The sequence below is a fragment of the Camelus bactrianus genome, chromosome 5 (genome assembly GCF_048773025.1).
Source record: "Camelus bactrianus isolate YW-2024 breed Bactrian camel chromosome 5, ASM4877302v1, whole genome shotgun sequence".
Classification (NCBI taxonomy): Eukaryota; Metazoa; Chordata; class Mammalia; order Artiodactyla; family Camelidae; genus Camelus; species Camelus bactrianus.
In genome coordinates, this window is record NC_133543.1 from 100,873,939 (window position 1) to 100,889,028 (window position 15,090).

At 54.5% G+C, this 15,090-nt stretch overlaps 1 protein-coding gene across 4 annotated transcripts in view; it reads left to right on the forward strand.

Annotated features, from left to right (window-relative positions):
- Nucleotides 1–15,090, forward strand: part of AGAP1 (ArfGAP with GTPase domain, ankyrin repeat and PH domain 1) — a 519,827-nt gene that overhangs the window by 50,699 nt on the left and 454,038 nt on the right. The gene's annotated exons all lie outside the window — the stretch shown is intronic.

Consider the following 15,090-nt stretch of genomic DNA (forward strand, 5'->3'; position numbering starts at 1 on the left):
GAGCGGCCCCCGCTCACTGGCTCACGGGGGTGGTGGGCAGGCGCACACAGGTGAGGCTGAGGTGCCCAGGGCTGCTGTGGATGCCGGGAGGCTCAGGCCCTCAGAACCGAGGCAGAGGAGACAAGGAGGGTTCGTGGAGGCGAGGGGCGACCAGGTGCGAGCGGTGTCTGCTGTCCGGTGGGTTGAGTTTCAGGAACCCGGCCGCAGACTGTAGTGCGACAGGCTGTGACCCTAGCTGTGGGCCCAGGTAGTGTGGTGAGGCAGTGCCTGCCTTGGTCCTAACCTCTTACACTCACGGACGCACGCAGAGCGCGTATATGGGTGTGAGTGTGATGGCCTCCTGGTTGTGCGGCTCTCGGAGCCTCGGTTTTATTTTCTCTGCAGCTGGCATTAGTGCCTGCTTTGCCTTGTTAGGACTAGTTAAGAAAACCCCCCCAGGGCACCAGCAGGTGGTAAGTACTTGGTAAGGGATTGTTGCTGCTCTGATCACAGTCACCATCATCATCAGGCTTAAAGAGCGAGTTGAGTGTCGGGGTTTCAGCACACGTCCCTGCCCTATGGGTTGGCATTTGGTGGCAGTGAGTCTGTGAGTGAAGTGGAGCCTGGTCCCTGAAGACGTCAGTTAACAGTTTCCATCTGGAGCCACGGCAGGGCCGTGGTTGGATGGCCACCCCGCAGGGTCCTGGATTTGGGACTTCTGGCAGGTGTGGGTGGGGACCGCAGCGGAAGGAGCCGGTCGGGGCGCCTGCAGGCACGTGGGACGTTCCTGAGCGGAGCCCTTGGTCCTCTGCAGTGGGAGTAGTGTTCGCTCCTGAAAACGGCCTCACTGATGTGGGGAAGAACCTCAGCTTAGGGATCAGAGGGCCCCCCGTCTCCTGCCTCTCCCACCCCAACTGGTCACCTGCTACTGGGTGGACAGAGGCTTTTCTCCACCAGGTCACCTTTGGCCAGAAATCCAGGGAAGCTTATTTGTAGCTTAGGTGGAGTCCGAGTCTGCAGGAGGCGGGCGGAAGGGCTCCCGGGAGAGCGATCTTCAGAAATAGAAAGGTTGATGGAAGGCAGGCTTCGTGGCCGAGGAGGAGGCAGCTGGAAGGCAGCGCGTTAATTTAGCAGGTAATTGGGAGGCCTGATCTCCAGCCTCTTGTTTTAATTAGCCTGGGTCTGCCGGGTGGTGTCTGTGCTGAAGAGAGCGTGTGGCCTGCTTAGCTGCTTCTCAGGATTTACTTGGGTCTCTTATGCGGGAAGTTTGCCTGGGCCCAGGCTCTGGGGCACAGCGCTGGGTGGGCGCGGCCACCATCTCTCAGGCGCCCTGGGACGCACTGGGAGCTTTCCCGGCAAGAAGAGGAAACCGGGACCCAGCTGCCGCTCTGCCGCCCCTTGACCTCAGCCCCCCTGCACCTGGGCCTCTTGCTCCAGGTGCCTCTGGGGACCCACCAGTGAGGCCTCCAGCTTCTAGTGGGGAGGAAGGAGCCTGCCATTTACACACCCGTGCTCAGACCATTTGGAAGCGTTGCTTGAGTTTGCCAGACAAACTTTCTCTCCAGCCAGTTAAACTGTAGAGAGGTTGCGGAGGTGGTTTCTCAGCGGAATTCTGCAGCCCCGGGCAGCCCTGGTGAGGTTCAGAGGGATGGAGGGCCCTGGGCCCTGGGCCCTGGGGCCTCGCGGCAGAGCTCTGCGGGTCTTCTCTCCAGGTGGACCGTTCTGTTAGGACTCTGGGTTAGCGAGGAAAGCCTTTCTTCCTAGAGGAGCCCGAGGTGCGCCTGCTCTAGGGCACCCCCGCTCTAGGGCACCCCTCTTCCTGCCGTCCACGTCCCTCTGTGATGCAAGGAGCCTGCTGTCCTGTCCCCGGGCCGTCCTGCCTGCCCAGTGGGGCTGCTCAGCTGAGAACCAGAGGACGGGCTCCCCGTTCACGTGTGCCCGTCAGTCTCCCTTTCCAGTCTCTGAGTGAAGGCCGACCCGGCTGCGGCCACAACAAGATGCCCGCCTGTAGATGCCCTGTGTTTGCCCATGTGGGTGCACGCACATTGGGGTGGCGTCCGGGGCTGGACAGAGGCCAGGTGGGTCCCTTCAGTCCTGTGGCTTTTCTTCATGTTGTTTTGGCAGGATAGGAGGAAGATGCCCTGAAGCACACGTGTGAACGTCTGCTTTGATCTTGGCGGCCTGGCTCTGTGAGTCACACCTCGGTGGAGCCCAGGGTTGGCTGAAGTGCTCAGGAGGAGAGACCTGGGGGTCACCACGTGTGTCTGGGCACTGGGGGTGAAAAGCCACTTGGCGGTGGTGGGCCGTTTGTCTGAGGCTGGCCACTGCGGGTTTGGCCAGGAGATTGGTTGGTTGTGTTCCTGAGTGTTGGGGCACCTACTCTGCTGTTTATGGCCAGGGCCACGCAGACTGAAAAGCAAGCCTCCCAGGCCTGGCTGCCTCTTCCTTTACTTCCGTCTGTGGGCTGCGAGGGAGGAGCCGTGAGGGAGGACAGTGATCGGTGCTGAGCTCAGCTTCACTCTGGGAGGACGGCGGGGGTACCGAGCCCAAAGGGGTGCACGTATGGTGGGGCCTCGCCCAGACATGCTGGTCTCCTGCTGCTGACAGCAGAGATGGCCCCAGGTCCTCAGAGCTGCGTCCTGGTGAGCTTGGTGTCACAGCTCCTTCTGCCCACCAGCCCCACTCCAAGACCTGCGACCCCCTCAAGTCCCTTTGTCCTTGGCCTGCACCTGCCTTCTGCATTCTAGGACCCAGCCACTGCTCCAGTGGCCCCAGACAAGACAGGAGGGCTGGGTCCCGCAGCCCAAGCCAGGCTTGTCCCAGATGCCCACACCTCGGCCTTCCAGGATGGGACGATGCCCGGGTCTGTAGGTGAGCCACGTGGGAATCCGGGTGCACAGCCCTAAGAAGGGTGTCGTGTCGGTAGAGAGGCCACAGTGCCCAAACCCTCTGGGGGCCTCTCTCCGTCCCGGTCTCCCGGTTCCTCTGATGCACACGGTGGAGTCTAAGAATAGAGTGCGACCAGGAAAACCACATGTGTTGAAATCTGACCTCTCAAGCCTTTGGAAATGCTCAGAGCCCTTCCAGGATGTTCTCATGTCTCCATCAGCTTCCTTTCTGCCCTCTAACCCGGCTGCCCTCTGGTCCTAGCCATCAGGAGCAATGGAAGGGCTGCTTTCCCTCACCCGGAGTTCCAGGAAGCACAGTCTGCTTTTCCCAGAGGAGCCGTGTTTCTATGCGATCTGAGGATGCGGCCTCGAAAGGTTGGGTTAGAAGATGCAACGACTTTCAGCCTCTGTAGTTTATAATAATACGGTCACACCCTCATCCATAAACGTACTTTACAGACTGATCTCCCGCGGAGCCCCACGGTCCTGGGGGTGGAAGTGGGGCTTGTGCAAAGCTGAGCTTGTGGTCCCCTTAACGCAGCCTCGGTCAGGCCTGTTTGTAATTAGGAAAAAAAAGTTCATTACACATTTCATTGAAGGGTTTGTTTTTTTTAAATATACGTATTTGCCAGCTTAGAGTTGGTGAGACTGTGCTGATGGGGTGATCTGAGTGTCCTAGGACCATTTGGGAATTGTCCAGGGAGGTGAGCGCTGAGGTCGTCTTGTGTCTTGGGGGCGGGCGCTGAGGCCTCACAGGGACCGCGTTTGTTCGCTGTGAGAGTGATGTGCGCTCACTCTGGGAAAACCCAGGTAGCTCAGAAGATGGAAAGTTACAGGGGCTTCCTGATCCAAAGCCCCAGAGGTAACCACTGGTAGTGTTCCTTGGAGATCCTTCCAGAAATATTCTGTGCCCATGAAAACCATTTTTTTTTTTTTACTTTTTAAAAATAACAGCTTTGTTGAAGTATTATTCATATACCGTAACGTTCACTCCTTGAAAGTGTACACGTCATTGGTTTTTGGTGCAACCATCCTGGAGTTGTGCAGCCGTCCACCGGTCTCTCATTCCAGAACATTCTTGTCGCCCCCGGAAGAACCCTGTGCCCGTTAGTAGATACTGTCCACATTGCCCTCCTTCCGGCCCCTTGGGAATTACCCTCCTTCCAGCCCCTTGGCAACCTCTAATTCTTCTCTTTATGGATTTGCTTACTCTGAACATTTCATGTAAATAGAACCATAGATTTTGTGGTCTGTAGTGCCTGGCTTCATTCACGTAGCGATGGTTTCAAGTTTCCCCCATGTTGAGGCATGTGTCAGAAGTTCCCCTCTTTAAGATGGAATTCCATTGTGTTATGTGTGTGTTGTGTTTCGTTTGTCGATTCACCCACGGGTGGACAGGGCACCTGGGTTGCTGTCCTCTCTTGGTTACTGTGAGTAATTTCCTCCGAGGTGCGAGCAGCGTGCGAGGCTCTCATTTCTCCGCGCCCTTGCCAGTCAGTACCTGCTACCTCTGCCCTCCTGACTGGAGCCGACCTGGTGGGCGTGGCCTCGTTGTGGTTTTGGTTTGCATTTCCCTGATGGCTAGCGGTGGTGGGCGTGCTTTTGCTTCATGTGCTTCTTGGCTGTTTGTATGTCTTCTTGGGAGAAACGCCCATTCAAATCCTTTGCCCTTCTTTTAATTGGATTATTTGTCTTTTTATTGTGAATACTAGACCCTGATTATCAGGTTTGCAAGTATTTTCTCCCATTTTGCCTGTTGTCTTTTCATGATAGTGTCTTTGCTAGTGAAGTCCAGTTTGCCTGCTTTTCCTTTGGCCTGGTGGGCTTTGGTGTCATAATTAAGAACTGACTGCCTCGTCTCAGGCCATGAATATTAACCCGTCTGTTTTCCTCTAGGCGTCGTGTGGCCCTGTCTCTTAAGTTTAGGTCTTTGATCTCTTCTGTGTTAGTTTTTGTACATGACGTGAGATAGCGCTACTTCCTCACTTTTTAAAAGGAAAACGGTGGCCCCTACACACCGTCCTGCAGTTTGCTTTTCCCCTTCACTGTGTGTTCGGACGTCTCTCCACACCGCGTGCTTGGATCTGTCTTTTTACGGATCTGTTGTGCGGCCCCGTGCTTGTTACTGGACCCTGTTCCGCACTCCTTGGTCCGTCCCCGTTGCCCCACGTTACAGGCAGCACGGCAGGGACCGCCCGCGAACGCATGTCCAAAAGCACGTTAAGCATAAGGGATGGTCTGCTGTCTCCCCTCATCCTTCTGCCTCTGTGGTGGGTGGAGTAATGACCCCCGAGAGGGCCTTAATCCCCAGGACCTGTGGTTCTGTTGCCTTAAATGGCGAGAGGGACTTTGTAGGTGTGAGGAACGACCCTGAGGTGGGGATTAGCCTGGGTTACCGCGTAGGCCTGGAGTAATCACAGGGGCACTTAAGTGAGAGACGAAGGCAGAGAGGGACCTGTGACTTAGCAAGAAGGGCCAGACTGGGGCCACGTTGCTGGAGAAAGGACTGTGGGCCAAAGCGGGGTGGATTCTAAAGGCTTTAGGAAAAGGCAGGGGAGGGTTCCTCCCTGGGGCCTTGATTTGAGACCCGTGGTCCCGCCCTCCAGACTCGTGAGAGAGTAAGTGCATGTTGTTTTAAGTCATTAAGTGTGTGGGTTTGTTACAGAAGCAACAGGAAACGGAAACGCCTCCCTTTTCAGATGTAAACTTTAGGTGTTATGTTCTCTGCTGGATCTGGTGATGCTCCAGGAAACTCAGGTCCCTGCGGGATGTGCCCCCACCCCCACCCCGTCAGAATTCCTCCTGTTCCATTGAAAAAGTCCTAAAAAACATCGATCAGACTCAGTGCCAGCAAAGGACTCAGTGCATCCTCAGAGTGCGCTGTTCCTATGACGCCTGGGCCGAGGGGAGAAGGCCCGCGGAGGGGAGTGGTGGCCGAGGTCAGCTGCCTTGGGCTGGTCCTGCAGGGCGGCCTGGGTCCCAGTGCACAGCCGTTTTGTCTCTTACCCTGGCTCTGCCCTCTGGTCTGCAGTCTTCGCATGGACACAGCATTTCAGCTTCCCTTCTGATCAGAGGGGCTTCAGGAGGCTGCCTGGGGACTTCACCACGGTTTGCAGTGTTACTTCTTTATGTCTTGAATTCTCACCTATCCACAAACACGTGACCTTTAGGAACCCTGGAGGTTGGGGGGCCACCAGGGTCTGTGGAGGAAGAGCGAGGCGGGCGCTTACAGATCTTGATTTGCGGCGGGGCTGGGGGTAGCTGGACCGACTCCCCCGTTGATCCAGGGGTGGGAGCGACCAGGTACCCCCTTGTCTCCCGCTTCCTCCGTCTGCTGACCTGGGGGGTGTGAAGGGGGCCTGGCTCCCTCCTGGCACAGAGGCCGACTGGACCCTCATCACGGCCCCGGGCAGGGGTCCCAAGTCTCTTGCCGGCTGCCTCTCTGCTGAGGATATGAGAAGATTAAGTTGTTAATTCAGTATTTGGGAAGAATATCTGAGAACTTGAATAAAGGCCCATTAAGTACCTTTTTCGGATTAGAACTGTAATTGACTTAGTGATTAAGGCAGAAACCGAGGCCTTTGATTTAAAAACTGTTGACAGATTTGAGCCTAAGCCGCTTCTGTTGTGCAGAGAAAGGCCCTGGCTGCCCGTCCGGGCTGAAGTGCAACTTCTTTTATGTCCTCTGAGCTTGACTTTTGTCATATTTTATAAAACACAAGGCTTTACATTTTAGCTCACACATATGGCTGTTCCCCGGACCAGCTGGTTTTTTTTTTTTTCCTCCAAACAAACTAGCTAATTCTATGACACTGTTGAGTTGAGCAGACACACAAAACTCTCAACAGACGATGACAAAATATGTGCACTCTTACTGAGGGGGTGTGAATAACGCTAACGTTTTTGCACGTGGAAGATGATCTCAGGCGGTCTTAAAGGAAATGGGCGTTTGACTTCTAAGGCCGTTCAGCGTGATGGAGAGCGATTCCTTTATTCATCTGTTACCGTTAGGCACAATTGAAACAGTTCCTTTGTTTTCTCATCCTGTAATGAGCCGGCAGTGTAGTCAAGTCGTAACACATTGTGACTGTAATCGAGTGATTATAGGGTGCGGGTGCATTTTTGGCTGCTGTGTGGTTGAGGAAGGAGGAGCGATGGTCCTTTATGGCGATGCTGAGCCCTAGCCGTGCAGAAGGGCAGGGAAGTTGCCTCTTTGTGCATCTCGGAGTACGTGCTCTTGAATGGCATGGGCCCCACGGCCCCTCCACCCCACCCCGAACCCCCAAGTCCCTCCTCAGCCCCCAGCCGTGGACTTGTCTTCCCGTGCCTGGAGCTTTCCAGCAGCCTTCTAACCGCCAGACCCAGAGGCTGTCTTTTAGGCTTTTTCTCGAACCCCTCCTTCCCTCTAGGTTCCTTGTAGAAGTCCTCAGTCCTTGGTCTGAGCAAGGCCCCCGGAGCCAGGCTGCCTGGGCTCCGGCCCTGGCTCTGCTCCTTCCGAACAGGGGAGTGACCTTGGCCGTGTCAGGCCGCCCTGCCTCCCCCTCTGTAAGTGGGAACCGCAGCACCCTCTTTCTGTCCCGGGGTGCCGTGCAGGTTACAGAATCAGTCTGCGCTCTGGGCCTGGTGTGGGGATGCAGAGAGTGTGGGCCTCCTGCCAGCCCTTGGCCGCGCCCCCAGGCAGCCCCCTGGCTGGGACCATGCTTGGACATCTAGACCCACTCCATGTCCCCAGCCCCTTGGCCATCTCTCGGTCCTGCCCCTTCCCTCTGGTTCTGGGTTGCCTGGCCCTTTCCACCCTTTTGAATCTGACCCCTCACCTTAAGGCCGTGACTTCGGTCTACACTGGCTTTAACTCTTGCCCAGACGGCAGCAGGCGCCCCTGAGAAGCTTCCTGAGCTCTGCGGATCGGTCCCGATTTCCTCTGTGTGGACACAAACTGAGATGCTTTGGCTCCCTCTGTGGAGAAAATTAATGCATTAATTGGATCCAGGGTCTTAGACCAAACAGTGTTCTGTTTTTACAGCCGGACAGGAAGTTGTTGTAGTTCCAGAACCCTCTCTGTGTAGATTATAACCCCAGGGGCCTGGGTTGTTGTAATAAATGATCATCCTGTTCTTAGTAGGGCGATTTTTTTTAATGTATTTCTGAGTAAATTCTAGGAGTTTGCCAAATTTTCTCAATCCTAATGAACTCTGCTCTGGCTTGGGAAGGGCGAGCCCCTCTGGGAGAGAGAAAGAAGCCACGTTTATTGGGTGTCTTGTGCGACAGGCACTGTGTCAGCTGCTGAAAGTTGTTACTTGATTTAATTCTCATCACAGTCGCGATGAAGTTGGCGGTCATCCCTCCTTGCAGAGAAGAGAGCCCCGCCGGGCGGGTTGAGATGCTTGCTGCGGGTCACGGGGCCTTATCGAGCAGGTGGTCCGCACGGGGCTCTGGTTCCCTGGCCCAGGCTCTGTGTGTCCCTCCGTGAGCCCCTTCCCCGGCAGGACGTGTTGCTTCTGGTGCCTGCGTCTCCGCAGGGGGTGCTCTCTGGAGAAGTCAGCTGGCCTTCCTCTCGGCAGTTACCTTTCATTTTGCACAAGTTTACAGCCCACGCAACCTTTTAAAACCTACTTGTGACCATGACCCTGGCCTGTATCTATCGAATCTTAAAGCGGTCAAGCTACGAATGACCAAGATGTGACATCATAGGATGTTTTCCTTGGACCACTGAACCAGGCTTAAATTGCAGCCTTGAGCCCTGCTTTCGAGCTGTCAGACTCTCGGGGGTAGGGGTGAGGGGATGCTGTTACTGTTACTGAGCATTATTTTCCGCAGAAATCCATCTTGTCTGGCATAACAGAGGGCCGAGGGAGGCCTCCCGAGGGTGCCTTGAATGGGGGAGGTATTTTAATCTGAAATGCTTGGGCCAAATACCCAAAGCAGCCAGCTTTCTGCACATCCTGTGGAGGTACTGGTGCTTTGGACGATGCCTGCAGTGGCATCTCCTGAACTTTGAGTTTTGGCGTCACTCGTCCATTTAGCACGTCAAGGGCCTGCCTGCTGTGAGCAGCCCAGGGCCAGGTGTCAGCCTGGCTCCTCACCCGGGACCTGGCGTCAGCCCCCTCCCCCCAGAGCTGTGCGCCCCTTGCCAGGGTTTTAAACCTCCTTAGCTTTGCGGAGAGCAGGTGCTTCATCTCCGTGTCATCTGTGTTGTCCAGCTGGACACAGCCGGCTCTCAGGGAGAATCTGTTGGAGAGAGACATGAGTGGACGCAGATCCGAGCAGGATGCGATCCAGGTCCAACACATGTGGACCTGGAATTCCCCGCCCTAAAGGCCCTGTGTTAGTTTCCCGTGGCCGCCAAAATGAAGAGCCTCGAACAGCATGGCTTAAAACAACAGAAATCTGTTCTCTCATCATTCTGAGGGCCAGAGCCTGAAATCAGAGGTCAAAGGGCCACACTCCCTCCAGAGACCCTGGGGAGGCTCCTTCCTGGCCTCTTCAGCTGCCAGTGTTGGCTGGCATCCTTGGCTTGTGTCTGCATCACTCCAGTCTCTGCCTGCATCGTCCCATGGCCCTCTGCCCTGGGATGGGGAGGATTCTGAGTCGGGGGGATTCTTGAGCCCAGGAGCCCGAGCCTGGCCACAGCGGTGCATAGACCTCTTCTCCAGGTCCACCCCTCTAAGGGGGCCCCACCTAGGCCAGTGGGCAGCTGTGGGCAGAGGGTGTGCACGGAGCTTGGATGTGTGGACTGGATTCTCAGCCTCTTTCCTGGCACAGGTGAGCTGAGAGGATGTTTGGAAATGGAGATCCTGGGAGAAAGCGAGGAGACAGGCTGTCTCTTCCACGGGAGAGGACCTGCCTCTCCCAGGAGAGTCCCGGGGCTGTGGGCTCCTTCTCCTGCTATCCTGTCTCAAGCCCGGTGGCTCCTCTCCTGAGGGGGGAGGCTGGCACTGGGCACCAGTTTGCTTGACCGCCTGGCTCTCTGTGTCTTCATCTTTATCTCCAAGTGCTCTTCTCCCTGCTGCCCTCCCTGTGGTCGCCTGGCCCTGTGAGAGGTCTCCTGCTTCGACCGTGTCTGCATCGTTGCTGGGGCCGTGTGGTCCTGCTGCGTCCCTTCCCCGCTGGGGCCTCTCCGCGGCGGGGCCCACGCCCACTCTGCCTGTGCTGTGTCCCTGCAGCTCGGAGGTCTGCCTGTGAACAGCCTGGGTTCTCAGGGCTGTGATTGCAGGCGTCCGCCAGCAGCCTGCTCCCCAGCCTGTACCGTTTTGTGCGGCTACTGAACTACCTAAATGCTCACCCAGAGATCTGCTGGGGTGGGGATAGGTGGCTGTGGGCCGGAGCTGAGAAATTTCCGGAAGGTAGCTGTGGCGCCAGGTACTTTCTGGGTGGACACATCTCTGGGAGGTTGTCCCAGGGCGTGCTGGAGGATGGGGTGGGCGACACTGCCAGTGCCCTTCCATCTCTGGTCCTCTTAGCAGGGATTTCCTGCTGACTTCGTGATGTCTCTAGGGCCATCGGGACCCCTGGATGGCATCCTGCAAAGGGGGTAACTGAGGGTAGAAGCTGTCAGGTTGAGGCCCATGTGGAACTCGTCCCTGACTGAGTCGCGTGAAATCCCACCAGCTCGTGTGAAGGCAAACAGATGGTTCCAGACGGACGCTCGGTTCCAGGTTTAAGGATTCGGAGTGGCTGTCCATGCGCTGCCTGCACTGCCTGGGGCTTGGCTCAGCATTTACACCTGTTCTCGTGTCGATGACGCATGGCCACTGGAGTGGGGTTCGCCTTGTTTCTGCTGCACAGGGCACATCCTCCTCGCCAGCACCGAGCAGGTGGTGGCACCTGTGCGTCTGTGTCGGGTGGGTGTTGACAGAGCAGCAAAGCCCGGCTCAGGTGCAGGGAGGAGAAGTTCACGTGTATGTTGCAGAACAGGGTGTGGGTTGCTCTGTCATTGAGCAGAGAGGGATGAAAACCATTGTGGGTGGATTTCCTACAGCTATTGTGGCAAATTATGGTGCACGTAGTGCTTTAAAACCACACGTGTTTATTTGCTCAGAGTTTAGAAAGCCTGAGGTTCTTAAATGTGTCCATGGGCTGCAGCCCCTCCGGGTGCTCCAGGGGAGGACCATTTCCTTGCCTTTTCCAGCATCGAGAGGCTGCCTGTCTTCCTTGGCTTCTGGCCCCTCCTCCAGCTTCCAGGCCAGCCATTGGCATCTTCCAGTCCCTCTGTCCCTCTGCTCCACTGTCACATTGTCCTGTCGGACTCTAGCTCCACTGCTTCCTTCCCGTGAGGGCCTCCTGATGACACTGGGCCCATGGCATAATCCAGGCAACGCTCAGTCACATCCCTTTTGCCTTAGGTGACATATCCACCGATGCAGGACACTAGGAAGTGGACATCTTTGTGGGCCCGTGGTTCAGTCCGTCACACACTGTGAGGAAGGATCCTAGTGCTGTAACTTGACCACTTCCGGATGCCTGTCTTGGGCCAGGCGTCCCTTTATGTGTGTTCTCATTAATCCTCGCAGCGACCTTCCAGAGTCAGCTTCGTTAATCAGTTTTACGGGTGGGGAGACAGGCTGAACTGTTGGGGGGCCCCGTGTAGCGAAGAGCGAAATGGAAGGAGACCCTTATGCTTCTGAGCCCAGGGTTCTGCCCTCCCCGAACGTGAGAACAGCCCATGAGCAAGCCCTGTGCCCCGACTCAGGTGATTCAGAGGAGAGGGGCACCGGTGGGCTTGTGCCCACCACACGGGAGGGTTTGTGGTCTCACCTTCGCTGGCCCTTCCTGGCTTCACTGGTCACAGGAGGTGAGGTCCCCTCTTGGGGCTGAGCCCTATGTGGTAGCTGTTACTCATGCCACCTGGGTCCAGAATCCCCATTGCTGATCTGTACCAGGAAGTGCATGCTGTCGTTTCTCAGATCGGTGCTCTCTTCACCTCCTTAATAAAAAAAAAAAGTATAAATTTAGAATGTTTATAGAATTAACATTAAAACCAGAGTTGAGTTAGGAGTTTGGAATTAGCAGATACAAACTATATGCAAAATAGATTAACAACAAGTTCTTGCTGTAGAGCACAGGGAACTATATTCAAAAGCTTGTAATAACCTATAATGAAAAAGAGTCTGAAAAAGAATATGTGTGTGTATAACTGAATCACTTTGCTGTACTCCAGAAATTAACACAGCATTATAAGTCAACTATACTTCAATAAAAATTTTTTTAAAAGAAAAAAAAGAACCCCAGATTTGAAAATCTAAAGGAGAACAAGGAGTGAGTGGCCCGTGATTAAAGGCATTGGAGAGCCTGTCCCTCTGCTCGTCCCCTTCTCGGTGCTTCCACCTTTCCTTCCTTCTCTCTGTTGCTTTCAGTGTTTTGCTCTTTAAAGGCAAAGCCCACGGCTGCTGATTTTCACCTTGTTGAGAATGAGGCCCCAGGCTTGCCTTCCGTCCAGCCCTTTCTTTACTTGCTGGGCAGGGATTGTGAGGTTTGTGTTCTTCCTGGAGCAGGAACGGGGCCCCTTGCCCTGGTAGAGAAGCACGCCGCCTCCTGCGGGCAGCTGTCACCACGCACCAGCCCCGCCCCGTTTGGACGCCCTGTGTGTCTGGGGCCTGGATCAGGGTGGGACCTCCTTCCAAGGCAAGAACAGCTTCACTAAGGCAGGTTTCCCTCTGGCTGGCCAAAAGGAATGTCAAAGCCAGATCCTTATCTCGCAGCGTATGAGAAAGTCCCTTTTTAAAAAGGGGACGGACGAAGACTTTCAGGTAAACTTGGGTCCCTTTTAACATGGGAAGCACACTGTATGTAGTGCCACCCTCCCAGTTCTCTCGTGTTTTGCAGAGACTTTGAGACGGAAGTGACTTGCTAATTGAAAATTCTTTTGGCTCCTTTCTAGGTGAGTTTGGTGGCGGTTTTATGGCCACTGAATGTCTAAGTGCTGATGTTTGGCTGATTTGTTAGAAGCTGTTTTTTTTTTAATTTTTAAAATATTAAAAAATTTTTTTGTTTGAGGAGGTAATTCGGATTGATTGACTGACTGACTGACTGACTGACTGACTGACTGATTGATTGATTTAAATGGAGGTACTGGGTGCCTTGTGCATGCTAGGCACGCACTCTACCACTGAGCTACACACCTCCCGTCCCCCAGATGCTGGTTTTTAAAATGAGTTTTGTTCAGGTGTCCCTTGATTCTTTTAAGTCTTAAGATTATTTGGATTCCACCTTCACTGAACCTCAGTTTCTTCATCTGTAAAGTGGGGGTAATGGCAGCCCTCTGATAATAGTTTATCAGGATGAAGTGTGATGATACGTGTGGGTGATTAAGACAGTGCCTGGCAAGCAGCACTACTCAGGAAGTCTCAGGTGTCTTGCTGTCAAGATAAAATACTTTAAATGTGATGTCTGTATTATCCAGTGCTGCGCCTTCAGGCTGGTAGCCATGAGCCACAAGTGACCGTTTAAATTGAATGAGATGTTCAGTTCCTTAGTCACATTAGCCACGTTTTCTGTGTCCAGTGGCCACGTGTTGCTGGTGGCTCCCATGCTGGTCGATGCAGATGTGGGATATTTCCTTCATGTTAGCCACTGCCTGTGTGGCTGAGGTTAAAATGTTAGCTGTCTATGCTTTTGTGTATAGAAACCCATTTCCCAGGCCCTTTTCCAGTATGTAGTTTACTTGAAAAACTCTTTTGAGTTGTAGGGAAATTATAAATCTTTGTTTCAAAGACAGCTCTTCTGGAAGACAGAAGGATGGATTGGCTTAGGAATGAGGCCAGCAGGGCCCAGTGGTGGAGTGGATGCTCGGTCAGGGAAAGGTGGCTCCCCATCCTGGAGGTCCAGAGCCCCTGGTCTGCTCCCTGCTCCGGCACTGGTCTGGACTTGGCCTCTGTTTGGGGCTGAACTGCACTGCGTTTTGCTTGACGTGATAAGAAGGTGTTAACCTCCTAACATCCCTGAGAGTTTGTCTGCTTCCCAGTGGGACTGGAATCTGCCTCATCCCGAGTCAGCTGATCCTTCTTCAGAGCTGTCTGCACCTGAGTATGTGCCATGAGACTCAACTTCTTACAGTCGCATAAATCCAGGACATTTGGGACATCACCTGAAAGTCGCTGGTGGCTTAGCAGCGTTATCTTGGGCCAGTGACGGCTGCTGTCCTGGAGGTGCTTAGTGGACTGTGGCCCAGATGCCTCCCCATGGGGACCTGAGACCCTGGTCCCTGCAGGCCAGGCTGGCTCTCCAGGCTACGGGGGTCCTGCCTTGCCCTCTGGACTCCCTGCATCCTCTCTCCCTTGCTCTGCTCCCCCTACGAGCCCCGGCACCTCTGCCCTGGCTGCTGCATCCCCTCCGCCAGGCACCTCCTTCTCCCTCTGCACCCGGGCTTCAGCCCCAGCCCAGATCTCGTCTCTCTAGGGAATCAGTGATTTCCTTTCCCATCACCTCAGCCTGAGACCCTCTCAGCCTCGGAAAGGCTCCTGCACCTGCCTCTCCAGTGCCTTCAGGGTCCCAACTGTCGGCATCATTTCACAGCCTTCAGCCATGCTGATGAGGACCCACTGTGCGCCGAGCACATGCTCAAGACCGAGGCTTCAAAAATGAACAAGACTACGCCCGGCCTTTCCAGGGGCTCCCAGGGCATCCGGGTGGGGTGGCGTGTGTCTTCTTTTTGGAACGTGAACAAAGAGGAAACAGCACAGGGGCTGCTATTAGATTCCTGCTGTACCCTCCTCCCCATCTTTACAGTGACCTTGCACACATTTACTTAAAAAACAGTTTTTTTTTTAAAAAGCTTGTCTGCATTGAATTTTCCCAAAACATTCAACTTAATTTTCCAGAGAGAAAACCCTCTTATTAAAGTTCCTGTTTAATCAGTCTGTGTAACGTTTGATCAAATGATGTAATTATGGTTACTCTTGTTAAAACTGCCATTTAATCAATTTGTGTAATACTAAATGATGTAATTACAGGTATGAGTACAACTTAGAACTGTAGGAAGGTTTGGAAACACACGGAAGGGCTTGATGACTGAGTTCTCTGCTGGTGGAGGCTGCAGGTGTGGAGCCCAGCCACCAGCGCTCAGCGTAGGTGGGCCTGGCAGGTACGTTTTGGGGGGAAAAGAGGGCCCTAGTTAATGTGGAGAGTCATGCCGGGGTGGCTGGTCAGGAGACTCTACCACGTGGAATGTGCGTTTCTAAAACCCAGATTCTCCCCTCGGCCTGTCTGTGGGACCAGCTGGCTCAGG